Source organism: Aptenodytes forsteri, unplaced genomic scaffold (assembly GCF_000699145.1).
Source record: "Aptenodytes forsteri isolate BGI_AS27 unplaced genomic scaffold, ASM69914v1 Scaffold605, whole genome shotgun sequence".
Lineage (NCBI taxonomy): Eukaryota > Metazoa > Chordata > Aves > Sphenisciformes > Spheniscidae > Aptenodytes > Aptenodytes forsteri.
In genome coordinates, this window is record NW_008794427.1 from 513,674 (window position 1) to 532,716 (window position 19,043).

The following is a 19,043-nucleotide window of genomic DNA, read 5'->3' on the forward strand; positions in this document are numbered from 1 at the left end:
TTCACCACCCTCAGCGTAAAAAATTTCTTCCTTATGCCTAGCCTAAATCTACCCCCCTTTAGTTTAAAGCCATTCCCCCTTGTCCTGTCGCAACAGGCCCTGCTAAAAAGTCTGTCGCCATCTTTTTTTTATAAGCCCCCTTATTTCTTGAGAGGAAAAGGAAATGAATTTGTAAATAGGGCTTTTCCTCAGGAAAAATTCAAAGCTCTTTACCAAAGAGATCAGAACTGTTATCCCTATTGTACCTAGTGAGGAAATGAAGCCTAGAGATGTGAAGGGACATGCCAAAGGACAGAGCTGGCTTGGGGCTAAGCCACAGCTCTTGAGTCTCAGTCCAGGCCCCTCAGCTGGAGGCAATGCTACCTCTTCTCAGGCCTTCCCAGTGGAAGCTCAGCTTCTTTGGGCAGCAGCCATTTCTTCAGGTCAGTAAAATAATGATTCAACCCTTCAACAGGCCAGAGGTTTGTGTTTCTTCTTTCCATTGCCTGGGTCTTTATTTTTACCTCTATTTACACGTTCCAGCCTGGTCAGTTTGCTGCAGACTGCAGCCACATATTGTTTAAGAAAGCTGACGCATTTATAATTGAGAAACCTCTGAGGTTTTTCTTCTCCTCCTGTCAGACATAGATGGCTTTTATCCAGTTGACTGCTTTACAGTGCCTTTATCCTTTGCTGGCTTGAAAACATTTCAGATAGTTTCTATTGTTTTATAGACCCTGTAGCTAAAAAACCAAGCTGTGTAAAAACATCTGTACATAGCTGTGCAATAGGCTACAGACATGTAGGGTAATAAGGCATGATTGCATTCATTGTGGCATTTGCTCCACTGGATAATCAAAGAGAAGCATTCCAGTTGCACACAGGATATGTAAGAGTAAAGGAAGGAAATGAAGGAGAGCTGCCTACTATACTTTTACATTTCTTTTGTCTTGCAGCTGCTAAGACTAAATGCAATTTTGAGAGCAAGTTTTAAATAACGTAGAGATGAGATTTTACTAGTGATAACCAAGAAAACAGCACGGGGAAGTGTGCATAAAACTTCCCCCCCTGTCCCCAAGAAGGAAGCTTGACCTGCACTGATTTTCATTTGGTTTTTTTTCAACTTTGGTTAACCGTCTGGTTAACCTATTAGCCTATTTTGCAGGGTGTCTGGTCCTGGAAGGATTTTGCTACACCAAGTGCACTCAATAGATTGAAAGTCAGTTTAAGTCCTTGGAATGTTGTTGGTTTTTTATTTAACAATTCTCCCACTTCCACTGCCTCAGCATAAGCTCCAAGCCTTTCAGTTGTGATTGTGCTACACGTAATGCAAATAGGAATTGGGCATGTAACAGGACTTTGCACCACTGAAAATCTTCCCTGTGTTTACCAGCATGCTGAAAATGCAGTAGGAAGTGTGCTCCAGCTATGATCCAGTACAAGCTTACTTCTCGGCTGTAAATGTTAACGGCAGGTGCTGTGAGAGAGGTGATGAAATTTTGAGCTGACCCAAGAATGCACAGACCATGGTTTGCCATCACGTGTTAGAGAGAAGCACCTCCACTTTGTTGACAAAATCAGTATTTTACAGGGACATCCCACTTCATAGTCAGATTTGCGCTGTATTCACAGTTTGGCAAAATTGAGGGGCTAAAGAAGATGACTGCTTCATGATCTGTGGTCATAGCTGTATTTAAGCATCTAAAAATACAGTCTTATTTTTAGAGGTTCTGTCCCACACTTGAGTAATGGTTACAATGCAGCAAACTATAAGTGATATAATTGTATTTAATAGTTTCCTGACTCCAAGCTGATCAGCTGTGACTGTTTTGTGCTATAGTGGTAAATGAAAAAGTGAGCTAATTTCACCTACTTGGAGGTCTCAACTAAGCCATTAGAAGTGGTATAAATGCTCTGTTGCCCATAGTGGAAGTGAATTTAAGCTTTAAATGCAAATTTATCTGGATACCCTACACCTGAAAAATCATGCCATGTAAATAAAAATCCAACATATTTCAGCATGCTGTCATTTTAATCCTTTATATTTGACTGTTAGACAAGGATTCTGTATGTCAACACTGTGAAACCTGTGGTTTATTAAATGGTAGATCATAAAAAGTGAGTGATCAAGGAGCTAAGCTGCCTTCAGTAGTTGTTGCTTATAGAAGTGGAAAAGACATTTAGAGAAGCACCTAGGAAGTTGAGAAAGAGGATGAAGCAGTTACAGAAGACTAAGATGATTTACCATATAATTTTGCATTAACCTGTAGGATTGTGAACCGTGGCAGTTCAGGGGGATACAGAATGCATTTGCGTTACAGGGATGGCAAACGTCAGGTCCCTGAGTGCTTCCCCAGCCCTCCTGGGAATTTGGCTGCCTGGGCCAACTTAGGTAGTGGTTCAGGTGCCTAGCTTTGAGGAAAGCACTCCAAGAAAGCTCTGCTAAGAACCTCTCTGCTCACCTTGCTTGGGTGCAGTGGGACTGCACCTTTGCCAGTGAGGCCACTGCCGCTACGTGCCTTATCACGCTTGACTTCAGCTCCCCTTCCCTTTTGGAGCAGTGCCTGCCTTAGCTGCTCCCTGGCAGCAAACTCTAGAGAGGGACGATGCAGAAAACAGACAGTAATCATGTCAGCCATCCCAGCTGATTCTTTTACTCCACAGGAGACTGTGTCCAAAGATAAGATGGTAACTTCCTAATTTGCTCAGAATAGATGTCTTTGGGATAATTTTGGTCATCTTTTGGCCTCACCTTAGAACATCTGGCGTGGAGATAATGCTGAGCTAAGGCTTGGTCTGCTGAATCAGCAAATTTACATTTCTCTGTTTAATGTCTAGAAAGTCCAGAACAATTCTTTTAACCTCATTTCTTGGGAAAGTTTAAATGGGTAGAGGTGAGCAAACAGGCCTAACAGATACAAAGAGATAAAAGAAAGCCAGCGTGGTTTCTAGGAAAGGAAGCAAGATCATGGCTCAGTGACTTGTTGGAATTCTTGAAGACTCTTCCTGCCAGAACAGACAAGGACAAGGGGGAGATGCAGTGGGCTTCACATTCCTAGCTTCTTCTAAAAGCTTATGATAGAGTTTCATTGCAGTAGTTAGTGTCTGACGTTTGTGGTCATGTAACATGATAAATAACTGGTTTCAGTGGCCTGAAGAGTAAGTAGGAAAAAGTACTGATAAAAGGTCCATTATATTTCTGCCAATTCAAAATTTTTAGTCAGATACTGCAGGGAACAAAGGTTGCCTCTGGGCTTGTGTCTTTTGAGAAATGGATAGACTGATGAGGTCAAAAATAAGATTTTGCATTTTTGCACATCCTAGGGAAGGAGGAGGCATTAATAATCAGCGCTGGTATACAGTGAAAGATTTAGATTTTGTAGAATCGTTTGGCTTTTCAGCTGTCTTGCAGATTGCATGGGTTTCTAGATGGGAAATTACACCAATCTTCATTAACCCTGAGTGAATACAACGTGGCACTTGTGATCAGTGGCTCTGATGATAGGCTTAACTTTTAGTTTTCTGTTTCCTCTGAACCATTGTTTATTTTGAAGAGGTATAATGATTCTCTGGGTTGGAGTACAGACTAGAAAGAAATTGGTCCTCTTTCTTTGACTATTTTTGCTTCCTGGTTAGATCAATGCAAAAATATGTGAATATATCCGTGCGTGTGCATGTGTTTGCATTTCTATATCCATTTATGTGAATGTATGCATCTTTTGATTATGCCCATTCTGGAAAAAAATTACTGTCTCTAAATGCATGGCAGAGTACTTTGAATTTTACATACCTGAATTTGACCAGATCTTCCTTGTAGAAAATACTGGGGTTTCCTTATCAAGTTCTTGCTAATTTAGATAGGAAGGTGACTGCAGGAGATGGTGAAATTTTAGCCTAATTCTCACTGAGCGGTGTGTGTGTATATATATATGTATGTGTATATATAAACTGTCCTTTCAACCCCTGGAATTTTATTTGGATACAGGGGTTCTGCTATATACACTTTTAAATTTCAGAATCCTATAATCTGCAAGGTGTTTGCCTGAATTAGTTTGACAAGTCTTTTATCTTTTAGATCAGCTGAGAGAAATATGTTGAACTTATTAAAATAAAAAATTTAAAAAAATCCTAGACCAAACCCATCAAATATCTTTCTCCTTCTGTACTCTTTCAGCATGATTTCCAGAATGCTAAGGATTTCTGTCTTTGTTTAACTTGGAATTAGCCTTGTATTTCTACTTTAGTTAGTGGTCATGAGCAGTCAACAGGTTGAAGATATTTATTGGTTTTGTGTAGTTGTGTCATACATTTTTGTGTAGCCATTTTGCCTGATCTGTTTGCATTAAGGCTCTGCCTGACCATAATTAGACTGCTGGGTACACATTAATGTTCTGCTGAGGATCTACTTGTTGGTTTTAATAATGTCATCCATCAAGCTCTAGCATGTATGTCAATATTTGCACTGTAGTAGACAAGCAGAGAAAACACTGCAGTTATTTATAAGAAAACTGGCCAGTAAGTTAGGAAACCCTGTGTGGATGTTTTTATTTATTGGAAAGTTAAAGTGATGCTCTAAAATGAGTCCATCAGTCGAATCGGACTTTGTTGTTCTTCAAATGAGAGAAAAGTGAAAGATTGAAGTTAGATTTCTGTTTAGAATTTATATTTTATATCTCTGTTTAAGAAACCCGTAGATTCGTTTCCTATCTTCTATGCCCTAGTTTGTCTGCTTTTCTAGCTATGTCTGTTGGTCAGAGAGAAAGTACTATCTCCACCTTGGTCTTGTCTGGGTCCAAGTATGGATGAAATTCCTGACTACACCTCTCTCGCCCTATGTCTTGACTCCTGATCAGTTCTGGGGAAGTACTGGTGCTCCTTCTAATCCCTTTGATGACCTCTTACAAGTGTCTGTTGACTTGGACTTCAGAAAAGCAGCATTGTTCACTGGAGTTGCTCTGTCCTTCCGGATGGTTTTCCTGTGATTTTTGCCTGACCTTCTGTATCTGGACGCATACTTAAGCAGCATCTGAAGTAGAGATGCTTTCCTGAACCTGGGCCTCAGATCCTGCAACACAAAAATATTGCTTGGGATTATTGAAGTCCTAAGCTTTGTAGTTTTCTTTCAGAGATGTCAGTTGCCTCATGAGAGTCTGATAAGTTAATTATGTTTCAGTTTCATGTCTCTTCCTCCCTGTGTCTCCCTTCCTTCTTCCATAATGTTCTCTGATTTGCCCCAGATTTCTTTCTATGTGTTTATCTGTCTTCACTTGGATCTTTCCATTTCCCTTCTCCCTCTGTGGAGCAAAGTGAGGAGAGGAGGTTCTTGGCACAGCCCTCTCACATGTTTGCATTCTCTGCAATGTCGCTCTGAAACTGAGGAACAGGGAAGGGTGCGATGCTCTCAGCTCAGAGCAAAGGTCCTGGATTCTGAAAGCATTTGGTCCTTTCCATGGTGGACCCCAACTCTTGACTGCTATGGTTTGTGTTGCAGTGCAGAGGTGTGTTTGCTGTGATGGTTAGATCCTTGGGATTTTCTTGTCTGAATGACAGATTTAAAAGTGATAACTTTTGACTGAGTATCTGAGAACAATCCCTCTCTTCCCTATTTTTATCTTTATCTGTGTCGCTTGTTGCATTTTCAAACATGGGAAAACTGTAGTCCATATTTGTTCAATGAACTGGTGTGTTTACAGAGATGCAGAATACCCACTCGTGCGCCAGTGTCTGTGAGCCAGAACGTGGGCTAAACGCTGAAGTAAATAAAGCTTTTTGGCTTTACACTGAAGGACAAAAGACAAAGACCAGCCTTCTGGGGGTGGGAACTAAAGAAAAGAAGCCAGGAAATGGTTTAATGCGCCTTGTCCAAAGCCAGTGGTAATACTCCTATTGATTTCAGTAAGATTTTGATCAAACCCATGGTAATTATGATAGCTGGTACAATTAGATCGGATGTAATACATATTCAACTTGTTTTCTGTGAATGCCATGAAGCTGTTTATGCTATCATTAATCAGGTAGCTTTGCTGGGAAATGCATCTCATTCATTACATGGCAGCTGACAGGAGGCCACTGCTACTGGGCACCAAAGCAGGCTTGTACAAAAATATCCTATCTGCGTAGCTGGAAAGTACAGCTGTTACCATTGCAAATTCTCTCCACGAGCCACTTACCGAGTAGGGCTTGACAGCTGAGAAAACCCCTACAAACCATGGTGCAGACTCAGCACGTAGTTTTCAATCAGGGACACACAGATTTGATTCCGAACTGGAAGTGTCACCCAGACAGCGTACAAGTATATAGGAGCTTCTGCACTTCCCAGGGGTGTTTTATTTAGAAGCATGTGAGACTAGAAGAGGCAGTTCTCCCCTTGTTGGCCCTGATACTTTAGCACAAAGACCTAGAGCAATAACATGAACACGTGTGCGTGGAAACGTCCCACTGGCTTCTGCAGGATACTGTGACAGTAAGTTTCTTTAGTGCTGCCTGCAGGTGCAGTCCCCCTGTGAGCCTCATGTGCTGTCATTTCTGAATTCAGACTATAAAGGCCTCAGGACTGGGACTGTGCCTTGACTTGTGTCTGTGAGGCACCAGGGACTCTTCTGGCTGCTGTCAGTCGTCGCAAGGAGCTCAACAGTATTCATCCAAATTTGTGTTTTCTTTCACAGGAGCTTGAGTTTGAACATGAGAGATTTCTTTTTATTAAGTGTGAGAAAAGCTCATGCTGGTCTTTTTCTTAGGGAAAATTTCTCTCTAGCTTGTGTTACTTTAAAGGTGACGTTTTATTTTTGAGTAATTTAGAGAAAGAGGTACTAAAGAAAGTAGATTCAGGGCATATTAAAAATATCTCCAGCTACGTTACCTCTGAAATTAGCCATTACTTCTCTTCCGTCGGGCTGGTGCTGTGATGTGTTTATGTCTGCGTAAAGTACCATGTGGGTCCTTTCCTTCCTGCGGGGTGGAAGTCGGAACGGACAGCTCTGTTTGGGAACCCAGAGGAGGGCCCTTTATGTTAATAGTCATTTTAACCTGATTTGGTGAGTGTGTGTATGCAATATGTGTGCTTTGTGCTTACATCTGTCTACCCCAATGACAGTCTTTCCCTAATGGCTTTTTAACCCATTGGCCAATTTGACTCAAATTTGAGGATATGGGTCTCGGAAATATCAGGCTTTTTGGAAGTTTTCTGAAAAATAGGAAACTGAGTAGAGGAGAAAGCCCTCTCCCTTTGATGCTGCCACTGAGGGAGAGATTGCATCACCCACATTTACATCAGAAACCCCAAGTGGAAGTGCAAATGTGTAGGAAATCAAGCCATTAACTTTGAAGTAAGTTTAGGGTTTGGTATTTTTATTGTCACCTCCCCTTCCACCATACTATCATGCTCTGCCAGAATAAATGTGCTGACTGGTACTGCGTGAGGAGAGAAGTAGAGCCATGGCACTGCCTTAGTCTCCTCTTCCTGCCCGCCGATGTGGAAGGATCATTTTCACTCCCTACTCCTGGCAGCAGAGGTAGTAGCCAGTGCTGAGGTATTAGGGACCAGCTTCATTCTCTTGCATGATACGAGCTTTTCAGCTCAAGTTCTGACTTCAACAGAGTAACTCAACCCTATTAACATTATCAGGCACAAACCCCAGGTTTGTCAGTTTTCTCAAGTCAGGCAGGCTGTGAGGTTAAATCAGCACTCAGCAAAGAATTGAAACAGAAAGGCTGAACCAAGAATTGCTAAATAAGTTTATCAGTGTGTGTGTTGGCTGGCAGCTTGACAAAGTGAAGCCAGGAGCTTAAACAGCCCTGTAAGTCAGGATGTAGGAGCTGTAATTGAGAAGTATCACAGAAGCAATTTGGAAAAGCATCTGTTCAAAGTTTGATTACTGTGAATCATCCCGTTCTGCTGGCCTGCTCTGCTAGTCGCCTGAGCTGCTCTTATTTTGCCAAGAGAACAGCTTGACACGCATACAGCGCCTAAAAATAAAATACACTTTAAATATTAACATGTCTCAAAAGTATAGATTCATTTGCTTTTTGAGAGTAACAATTGCTTAGTCATTCTTTAAGAATATGGAAAGAATTTAATTGAGAGCCGTGGAAGAATGCCATTCATCAGCAGCACAGGTGTTCGGCCATCTCTAAAACTGTCCCGTTCAGCAGACTGCACTGAAACTCTCCAGACACTGAAACATTGTTCATGGTACGTTGCTGAATATTGTTGAACGATTGCAGGACTCATGAACCCACGCCCGACCGACACCATGGCAGGCTGAGATAGGCATGGCTCAGTAAAGCTGGTGAAACTGTTAAAAGTGTCCTTTAATTTATTTGAATAACTTCATGAGTTTCTTAGTGTTTGCAATTATGAAAGAGAACAACTGGAACTGAATGCTGGACCCTGACTGTTAGCTCTTAAAGCAGATGCTGTTTGGTACAGAGACTCCAAATATTTTTTCTGATTTATTGCCAAATCTGACCTTGTCTCTTCATTCTGGAAGGGAGATACTGAGGAATTTGAAGGCTCCAGGATCCCTGCTGCTGAATTCCATGTTTCTCTTTGTTTAGCAGTCTCATTAAAAGCTCTGATTTGATTTTTTTTTTCTTCATTCCTCTTCGTTCTCTCTGAACTCGGGCCCTCTGTTGAAGCAGATGGCTCAGATGAGTTGCAGAGACAAACTGACAAATTCAAAACTGGAAGTCACAGAACTCATCTGAAAAAGCAAGATGAAAATAGCCTTCAAAGCTGGTTTTGGAACCCTACACAGATTGCAAAGCTGCAGCTATTGCAGGCAATGCCAGGGTTGTTTTTCCATTTCTTGGAAGATAAAACCTTCAGATGGGAACCCATCCTGAGAATAGAATGGGTGTTAGAGGACTAACATAGGCATGTGGCAGAGTGGTGAGCATGGGACATGGTAGCCCTTGAGCACTTTCCTTTCTGATGGCAGAGTTGTTTGGTTTTTTTTTTCTTGGCGAGTTATTTATTTCCTGAAAGATACAGCTTAGGGCACACTGAAGCAATTCTTGAGTTTAGGCCTATTCCAAATAGGACAGGTCAAAATGCAAATACTGATGAGTTGAAATAATTTAGATTTTTAGTAACATCTGAGAAAGCGAAGGATGAGATTCATGAAGGCTGTTTAGAGAAGGAACAGGTGGAGTTCTCTCTTCTTGTCAAGCAATCCAGCAGGTGAGAGATGTGGACTCATTTCTATCCTACTTCTCTCTGCTTCAGCCACTGAAGTGACAGACAGTTATTCACACAGCTCCACAAATGCTGAATCCGGTGCTGAGTCCTCTTGTTGCCTTGGCAGGTTGGCCTGTCTTTTGCATATTATCATGCCAATATTTGCATGCGTGTGAGAAGGGAAGATCCTGCTTAATTCTACAACAGGTTGTAGAAAGGACCAGCAGGTTCATCTCTGCAGTGCAGTCTACATCCAGTTAACAAAATGAGGCCAACAGAAGACATTCAAATCCAAATGCCTTTGAGCCCCAGGCAGGAGTGACTTTCAAGGGCCAGAATCCAAATCCTGATTTACAGTTTGGTTTCTTCCTGAAAGATACAGCTTAGGGCACACTGAAGCAATTCTTGAGTTTAGGCCTATTCCACCAAATAGGACAGGTCAAAATGCAAATACTGAAATGTTGAAATAATTTAGATTTTTAGTAACATCTGAGAAAGCGAAGGATGAGATTCATGAAGGCTGTTTAGAGAAGGAACAGGTGGAGTTCTCTCTTCTTGTCAAGCAATCCAGCAGGTGAGAGATGTGGACTCATTTCTATCCTACTTCTCTCTGCTTCAGCCACTGAAGTGACAGACAGTTATTCACACAGCTCCACAAATGCTGAATCCGGTGCTGAGTCCTCTTGTTGCCTTGGCAGGTTGGTCTGTCTTTTGCATATTATCATGCCAATATTTGCATGCGTGTGAGAAGGGAAGATCCTGCTTAATTCTACAACAGGTTGTAGAAAGGACCAGCAGGTTCATCTCTGCAGTGCAGTCTACATCCAGTTAACAAAATGAGGCCAACAGAAGACATTCAAATCCAAATGCCTTTGAGCCCCAGGCAGGAGTGACTTTCAAGGGCCAGAATCCAAATCCTGATTTACAGTTTGGTTTCACAGTTGTTGGTGATGGTTTTTTTGAGTTCACAGTCACATGTTCCTGTGGTCTTTCAAAAGCATCAGATCTCTCCTGACTTCTGCTGGTTCTGATTCCTTTTTGGTGTAAGATACACTTGAACAACCTTGTCCCCCCTGTGCCTGTCTCTTTTTCTTTCAATAGCTTGTATCCCACTGATTTCCATTGCTTGTTTCTATACCAGTTCTAATAGCTGTCCTTTCCTTATGCTATGTGCCATTTTTTTTCCCACACCAAGGCACTGGCCTCCCTGCCTGAATACTTCTATGTCCTCATCAGGCCTTGTTGCAGTCCAGCTCCTACCTTTCCTCAAGTGAACCCATGATGCCAGAAACATATGACCCAGGGCTGTAGATCCATTTTTTCTTCAGCAGTAAGTACACACAGAAGTTCTCAGAGAGCTCATCTTCCCTTCTGATCTTATCTCCTGCCCTCCTTGACCCCTGCCTCCCACAGAAGTGACTCCCTGCTGCTTACGAGATCAAAGTCATGTTTCTTGAAGACTTCTGGAAAACCCATATTATCTCCATTTGCTACATTTCTCTCCGCGACTCCTCTCAATCCCTAATCTCTTCCCATCTGTCTTTCCCCCTTGTTCACTAAATTTGAATTATGCCAGGCTTCTGTATACTTCCCAGCACTATGTGTTGACTCATCAATCCAGTCGATCAATCCCTCCCCAACTGGAGTACTTCTCTCAGATCCACCTAGCTAGCTCTTCCCCTGCCTTTCCTCTTAACAGGAGTACAGCTGTTGTAATATATCTTACTTTGGGTAATTAAGCCCATGTATTTCTATGTGTGTACATGAACATGGAGACTTTCAGCACTGTGTAATGATGTCTATAAACAGATGGTGAATTAGCTGCCAGGGTTTGGGAATCTACATTCGGGAATGGTGGTTTGATTTGGACTAAATGTCCAAACCTTCATATTTAACTAGAGAAACAGGAATGCAGAAAGGAACTGTGTTTTTGCCTGTTTGAGATCTGCATTCAGCAGCAGCCTGGGCTCCTGTTGCTGGGGAGCGTGCGGGAGAAGCTCTCTGGAATGTGGCTGTTAGCATATCAAAGTAGAGTAAACATGTAGATGATACCCTGCTTCCTCTGCTCCAGTTAATTAAGCCACTCCTCATGTCACGTTAGATGGAGAGGATTTATTAATGTGCTGTCATCTAGGGAAGCAGTGGTTTGCTGAAAGGGAGGAGCCATGTTAATGGCATAGAGGATGTCATGCTGAACAAAGAGCAGATGTCAAATAAACAGGGTATTTCTTTTTATCTCCTTCTTTGCTGAGATCTTAGATCCCAGTGCTTTATCGTAAAAGCTTAGAAAATTAGGGCTAAAAAGAACTTCAGGTGGTCTTTTAATGCATTCCCTTGCTCCAAGGCAAGATCAGTAATACCCGTGTCACTCCTGATGGATATTGGCTCTATGAGGCTAACCAGTATACTTGTTTCCAGCTTTCCTTGAATTACTGTGAACGCCATAGCTCTCCTCAGGTATGGTCAGTGTGGTGAATATTTATGCATGTGATTACAAATCCTTGTTGAATAGCATTGGAAGGGAATGTGGTTTTCAAAGATGCCCAGGCCAAACCTCTGGGGGTTTCCGAAGGTTGTCTGCTCTTTGCTGGCATAATGCAGTGTTAATAGCCTGTCTGGCATGTTCTTGTAGGCCTTGGTTAAAGCCTCTTCTAGGCCAAAAGTGTGTTAGAACATCTGTTAGCTTTCTTCATCTCAATGCGTTTGGTATCTGAAGTGACCTTTTACTAGCTTGGGTGAGGACAATTACCCCTAAAGTCATGAGGGGTCTCGGTCGCTAGGGCTTTTCAACTGCCTGGGCAGTCCCTTGTACACTGGAAGAGGCTCTGCTTAAATCAGTGAATTAGCACAGTGTAAATCCAATGTAAATAGCATTAGAATAAGGCTTTTGACATCTTCGGGAATGTCTGTGTGTGGGCAAGTTAGTATAGGAGCAGATAAATGATTCATCCATTAAACTTAGAAAACCACAGGAGGGTTCCCAGGAAACATAAAAGCCCCGCAGAAAGACTGAAAGCTAAAGCTGAGAGTTGGCTATGCTGGGGAGGAGATTCCACATGTTCCATTAATTGCTGTCCTGCAGGGTAATTAATCAAAGAGAAAAAGAAGATAGCAAAAGCGCTCCTTTAAGCTCTAACGATTTGCAGAATCTTGCCTTCTTTACAGGTTTACAGACATGAAGAGGTCTAGCCTCACAAAGGCCTTTTTATCAGAAAGGTATAGAGTATGGCAACTTGCACAGACAAACCCCAGTTAGGTGTCAGCTAATCTGTTTGAAAATGGGGGCAATGCATTCCTGCACAGAGTTCGGTGTGGGCTGAAAGAGTCAGCTGAGAAGTTCCGTTGAGCTTCAGTGGTGCCGTGGCTAAGATTTGGGTGTATCTGCATGAATCGCAGTCATTTCACAAAGACTAAGGCACGTGGTTGAATCTGGCTCTAACAGTTAGAGTCCTGGTTTTGTGAAATGTTATCCAGGGCCAGTCGCTAGACCCTTGGGCGCCGTAGCAGTATTTCAGTACCAAGTATCTTCAAGGATTCCCAGTAGTCAGAAAAGTATCCCCTATAAAAGATATTGTGTATTTCATTCATTTGTGCTGTTAGGACCTTGTGTTCTGCGGAGTATTACATTATCAGCCCTAGAAACATCACAGCTAGTATTGTGAATATCGGGGAGAGATTTTATTTGTTAGTCTTTCAGGGTGTGTGTAATGAAAATCAAGAGATTCAGAAAGTATGCTTTGTGTTTCATCTATTTATTTTTCTTGCTGGGCTTTTGGGATTCTGACAGCAGTTGTGTATACTGGAAGTGGCAGTGTTTTCAGAGTTACAAGGAAGAAGAGATTTTATTGGGCACTACGGGACAGCAGTCAGTTCCGTAGGGGAGGTGTCCAGCCACAGAGTACACTGAGTTCTGGGAAAGCATGCTGCATCTCTGCAGGTCATGCTGGTTTGGAGGCAAGGAACAGAGTTTTATAGAGGTCATGTTGAAATTTGGAATAAGGTAGATTCTCCAAAGTAAGAAGAGGATTCTGAGATGATGGGCACATTTGCAACAAGTTTGCTAGGTACAGAAAGTCCCTGGTCTGATGTGTATTCTCAGAAGTAGTGGTGACTTCTTGTGTGATCTTACCAGTTATTTGAATGTTGTGTCTTAGCTCACTTTTCTGTAAAGTTGGTGTAGTACTTGCCAGTTTCTCAGTGAGGCAGGGAAGAATGTATATGGGGACTTGGGTACCAGTTTGAAAACCGTGTATGAAAACAAATGTGTGCTGTAGAGTCGAAGTGAACCTCACGTGCCCTTAGCTAGAGGTTTCTTGGGATTCCCAGGAATCCAGATCATCTTCTGCCTGCAGAAATGGCATGGGCTTACCAATGCTCAAAAACATCAGTGCTGGAAACTACTTCCTCCACTACTTTCCTCCACCAGCGAAAAGCAGGGGAGTTGTATACACAATACACCTGCCTGGATGGTATTCTAGCTTAAATTCTGCAGAATTACAGACTCCTTTTGAGGACTTTGACTACTCCCTTGTTGTCTGAGTGCCTACCCAGTCCTGTGTAGAGAGTTGTATTTGGACCAGTCCTGTGTTGCCCTGTTTCCTCGATATGGTTCAACCACCTCCCACCCTGGAGGAAATTTAAGCCCTCAACAGGGAGTGGATGTTCTGCCACTCAACAAGGTCAAGTGAATTGAACTAATTTCTTCCCTGGACTCATTTTTGTCCCTTGTATGGCACCAAGAGAATGAGACAGATAGTGGGTCATATTCTCTGACCTTTGATTGAGTGCAAACAGGAAAAACGGCATCCCTATTGTCAGCGTAGATTTCTTTCTCAGGCACATAGAGATTGAGCTTATTTCATATTTCACATTCCCTTTAAGAGAAGGGCACACTTATGGGGAGACGTATTTGAAATAGACTATGGCTGACTTCTTGCAGTGTCTGGGAGCCAGTTCCATCGATGGTCCATGGCGTCAGAAACTCTTCCTGTATAAATACCCAAGTTCAAAATATTGTGACTTGCATTGGGTACAGCACTTGGCATGATTGTTAACTTGTTTTTGTACCTGACTATAGCTGTCTCCCATGCATTGGATGGTTGTACTATAATTCCTGTACTTGTGATTCATAATAAGTGTATTGTTTCCAGCGTGGTTTTCATTAAATACAGTGACAATGAAAATTATTGCTAAGGAAAACAGTTTCCATACGTGAGTATTAAACTCTAATGGAAACCATGTTGTTACTGCAAGATTAACAGAAATTGGCATCTAGATGACTATCCAGCATTAAGCCAAATTAATCTGTGCCACTAAAATTGCATGTCTGGCTTTGAATTAGCCCATTCTCATAAAATGAAGGAACAGCTCGCCCTGTTAGCTTCTTCTGGATGATCCCTGTAAACCAAACTTGGAACTGGAGGCTCAGTAGGACAGTGATGGTAACAACCTTGGGCCCTCTGTGTTGTACATGCTGGAGAGGGTACTTCCATGGATACTGTTCTTTTTTCACCTGGATACCGCTGACTTCTTGGGACCTCTGTTTATTCAGCTGTAGAACAGGGATTGTGTTATTACCTATCTTGGAGGCAGTTTAGTGAGTACTTCTTTAATGTTTTTTAAATTTTGGAACCTTTTATATGTAGGCTTTATAGAAAGGAAAAGTATTTCTCATTTTTAAGTATCATAAGCACTGAAAGATTCCCTTGGTGACTGACTTGATGTGTAAATACAGGCAGGGCATCTCTGTCAAACATATCATCACAATTGAACGGAAAGGCAGAGCATGAATCACTTCTAGGGTTTCCTGATTTTACTTATGTCGGATGTTAAGAGAGGCTACAGGAGTGTAATTGATGGCAATGTGTGAGCTGCACAAATTGAAAACTGTGGGAGGATGAGAAAAACGTCAGCTCAACACCAAACTAGTAATGGTGGGGAATGGGAGGTTTGCTGTGTGCATGTGGATATGCAGTGAGTCTCCATTTGTGCCAAGCAGACTTCAGGACTTCAAGTTTGGCTCCCTTCCCAACAGCAAATACATTGAGAAGAGGAAAGCTAGCCAAGTTTTAATCAAGTAAAAGTTCTGTCTCCAGAGGTGGCTGGCAAAAGAAGAGATTAAAGTATTAGGAGTGCAATGAAAACAAGACATTAGAGAGTTGAAAGCTGGAGTACCTGGATAAACCACTTGCTGAGTGAATATTCCACAGTCGTCAGAAGGAAGCCCTGGGTGTTTCGAATAGGATGAGATGCAAACCCACGCACCAGAACTTGTCTTCTTCCAGCTTTGGCTATCACTGTGGCAAGTATGTAATATCCTAATGCCTAGCTGAGCTGGTAGGATAAATGTAATCATTCCCCTTAGAGATATTGCTAGCAGAGGGCTCATTAGCTGGCAGAAAGGCCAACAGCTGCAAACTGTTTATGTATGACAACTTTTTGGATAAATCTGAGTTTACACAGTTGCCTGTGTCCTAAGGTTTGCTGTGGAAGTGTAGATGATAGCTTTGCATGTTCAAACCCAAGCACAGAAGTTATGGACTGTAATTATGCAATTTCTCATGAGAGAAAGGAAAAAACCTTCACACTTGGTAATAGTAAAAATAGTAATTGGCTTTCCTTTCCCTCTACCACTGATGCTCCTGCTTGACCTTTTCTGATACTAAAAATAGATTTGTGGTAATTGCTGGCAGTTAATAGTGTATCTGGAAAGATAAGGACTTTTTTTTCCCTGAAGAAAGCCACTGTCTGTATATTTCCATGAGCACAGGAGAAGTGTGGGTTTTTTTAAAAACAAAACAAAAAAAAACCAGTTCAACTTTCTTCCCTATTTTTCATTTTCACACACCTGTCTCCCAGACAGGGCCAGAAGCAAAATTACTAAACAGGAGAAGTTCCTTTTATATTATTCACAGCCTGGTAGAACCACAGCATGCCAGGATTTTCATGAACACATCTGAATTCATGAAGTTTCTATTCCAGTTCTTCAGACTTGAAAGGCTCAGATAAAAATCTGGAATTTTAAGAGGCAAACAACAGTTTCCATTCATCCCAATGAAGAAAATAAATTGTATTAATGCAGCTACCAAGGCATTGTACTACTATCATTGTCGGTTAAAAGTGTATTTTCCTCTGCATATCAATTATATGGATCATTGTATTGGGTTACAAAAAAGTTGCATTTGTCTTAATGGTTCAGATATATTTACTAAAGAACTGTATTGTGTTTGCAGTTCAATAGCAGATTTGCTATTTATCTTCTAATGAAATAATTAATGGTAAAATGTACTGGTCCAAAAGAAAACTATAGTCTCAGGAAGTGGTTTGATAGAAAATATATATTCCAAAAACTTTTTTGAGGCAAGCTTTTTCAGGCTTAAAATGTTGTAACAATTTGTTATAACTGGCTTGCTGTTCCAGAATGACTCTTATTAATAAGCACTCAGCAGTTCATGAGCTGGACTTCTTACTGAGTTCATTTCATGTACTGCAAAGTTTTCTGCTGTCTGCTCTTCTAGGATTATGAGTTTCCCTGCCCAGTCCACTTCTGTTCCTATATTGTCTGATCCCCAGGCTCCACTGCAACAGAAGTCTTTAATAATTGTAGTAATAAACTAATTTTAGATGTCTACATTTTTTAATTGGTCATTGTAAATATTATAAAATGGCCACACAGGATTCACATTAAGCATTGAAAACAACTAATAAAAATAGGTGACTAAAAGTCTGTAACTGAGCCACAGTCACTTTTTCAGCCACTGATGGATGTACAAGTCCTCAATCGTTAGTTTTCCACCTTTGAATAATGAGACTTTTAGCACAGAGCGGTGTTATTGCCAGTCAGTTTCAGTGGGGATTAGAACCGCTAAACAAAGACTTCAGAAGAATTACCATTTGAGGTAATGTATTTGATATTTTAATTGATATTTAACCTCTTAACATATTGACAGAACTCTAGACTATTTTGCTGCACCACATCTCCCAAACATGGAAATATTGCTCCCTTCCATCTCCAAGTGACAGCAAACATTGACTCAGCCTCATTTTATGAAATCTGTCAGAAGGAAATTAGCATGAATCATCTCAAGCTAAACTGGCTTGCCTGAATGACCACTGAGCTTGAGATGCAATACTGCTTTGTTGCTTCTCAGTTAAAACCTCATGTGTCAGATACAACTGAGATATATATTGGCACTGGTTAAATGGAAGAGAAAGGTGGAATAATCAGGTGTAGTAGTAGGAATGAAACACTTTCAGTAAGAATCCTGCTGTGGTCATTGCTGTTGGCTGTACCTAAAACTGCTGAAAGGTAACCAAAATATCCCTCCCTATTTAGTAAAAGTGTATTTCAGCTGAGTTGGGTCAGTTTGTTATGAGCTATGTTTGCCTCATTCCCAAAAGGCAGAAGGATCTCCAGGAGCAACTTTTGAGTAGATGGCAGTTGTGCCGCAGGGTCATAGCACGCCATTGTGGGAAGAGCCTGGGCTGAGCAAGCTAATGAGCGAAGGCGAACTCAACAGCCCTCGCTAGTTTTCCTCTCTCACAGCTGGGGGTCAGGATTATCAGCAGCCGATGGGCCATCACAGTTTTGCCTCCTGTGACAACACAGTGTGCTCCAGTGGAGAGGCAGCTATGGAGTGGATTAGCAATTTGGCATGAAGCATCCTTCCTCCCAAGTACCCTGTTTCAAGTATGCATGCTGGGAGAGGGTTTTAGAACTCAAAATGCACAAAGGCACAAATCTAAAGAAGCAGAGGATTGGCTGAGTCACCTAATTGTTCCTTTTCATCTTCCGTGACTCAAATATTCAATTTTTGCTTCCCTTTAACCAAAATCTGGCAGTTCCTCTTAATCTCAGACCTTCTGCTATTGGCTTTACAATAAACAATAAAAATAAATTTTACCAAACAGCGTTTTCCTTCTGCCAAAAGTATTCCCAGAAATTGCTGATCCTAAGTAGGGTTGGAAGCAAAAGACTGTTATTGGTGAGGGTATTATTATTTGTAAGTCACCGTGAAGGTGCATGGTAGCAGATACAAATCAGGAGAAATATCTACTTCCCTTTCAGAAATCAACCAGAAATGTTTTGTGATCTTTAAAAGAACCAGAAGGCATGTTCGTAGCCCAAGACACACTGCAGACACCTACAGTTGAGATTCTGTTCTATGACCTGTTCGTTAGGCCGTCAGGCGTGTGGACTGAGGTTGCAATCTTTTTCTCAAAATAACATATTACTTCCTGAGCAATTCCTTGATGTCCTTATGACTATTGTGCGAGTAAAAAGCAAGTCAGTTTAAGAAGAATGCTGAAATTCAGCCTTCTATAGTCATTGATTTAGAAAGATTAAATCTTTGAAAAAAAATTTCATTTTTTGCATGTGGTATGAATCTGGCCTTCCACAGTCAGCACTTTTAAAGTAAGCAAATGTTAGTGTCTGATTTCTGCACTGCCTTCACTCTCTGCTGCTAGTGCTGAATTAAAAGGCTATTGCCCATCCCTTCGTTCCATCCAGAATCCCCCTGGCAACAAATATCCATACTGTTGTCAAAACGCATAAAAACAGAACTGGACTTCTTCCAGGTCTAAACTTTTACACCATTTGCACCCTGATAAACACAGCTTTGTCAACTCTGACAGAAGGAAAAAAAAAAAAAAAAAGAGCTCATGTCTCCATTGCATGGTTGTGGTCTACTCATTAAAGGCAGCTAGATCCTAGCTACCCCTCTGTGAGAACAGTATTACAGCGAGGAAATACATTTGCTTATATTTAACAGGAAACAAGAAATCTATCTGCTGTGAAAAAAATGAAAGGCATTTGTGGATGGTCTTCACACTTCCCCTTCTTCCAGCATGGCAGAAGGATGTGAAGAGGCAGGATGAACTCGCC

At 41.5% G+C, this 19,043-nt stretch overlaps 1 protein-coding gene across 1 annotated transcript in view; it reads left to right on the forward strand.

The window, feature by feature from the left end:
• ADAMTS17 (ADAM metallopeptidase with thrombospondin type 1 motif 17) overlaps nt 1–19,043 on the forward strand; it is a 205,812-nt gene that overhangs the window by 64,955 nt on the left and 121,814 nt on the right. The gene's annotated exons all lie outside the window — the stretch shown is intronic.